The sequence below is a fragment of the Simochromis diagramma genome, unplaced genomic scaffold (assembly GCF_900408965.1).
Source record: "Simochromis diagramma unplaced genomic scaffold, fSimDia1.1 OVJJ01000781.1, whole genome shotgun sequence".
Taxonomy (NCBI): Eukaryota; Metazoa; Chordata; class Actinopteri; order Cichliformes; family Cichlidae; genus Simochromis; species Simochromis diagramma.
The window spans coordinates 642,591-643,326 of NW_024386832.1; positions in this window are offsets into that span (position 1 = coordinate 642,591).

The window sequence follows — 736 nt, forward strand, 5'->3', positions numbered from 1 at the left end:
GTATTGGTTTATTGATCCTGTCGATCAAAGGAGCTTGTAAAGAAACGCATCTGGACTTCTTTAAGTTGCTTGAAGACGTTTCACCTCTCATCCGAGAAGCTTCTTCAGTTCTAAGGTCAAATGGGAGAGAGTCCCAGATTTAAACCCAGTGGGGGTATCCCCCCCCAAAGAGGGACAAAAGGACCCCCTTTGGGGGGGGATACCCCCACTGGGTTTAAATCTTTTCTTTACAAGCTCCTTTGACTAGGATGACCTGGATGACTGAGAACCTTCACAGACAGATCCTGTCATTCTTTTATCTAGTGGTTACTATCTGCATACCTCACCTAAGTTGAATTAGAGAAACAATGCCGTTAATGTGATGTAATGAGCAAGTTAAGCTTTCATCTCATTTGTTTCATCTCATCTCATCTCATCTCATCTCATCTCATCTCATCTCATCTCTAGTATCCAGAAGGGGACATTGAGAGGCAGACATCTTTCCAAAGTCAGACTTATACTCATTGGCTGTGAAAGCAGGAGCTGTCATCAAGGGTCGAAAAACCACCTTCTACTGCAACTACACTATGTTCAACAGGCAAAAATATCAGTAACCACACACAACACACACTAACAACAACAACAGCAAAAAGCCTATTTCAGCACATATGATGTAACCTACACCAAAGAAAAGGAAATACAGCTCAATAAATTTCTCACAACCTTACAACAGTGTGTGAGACCAATAAAAGGAAAT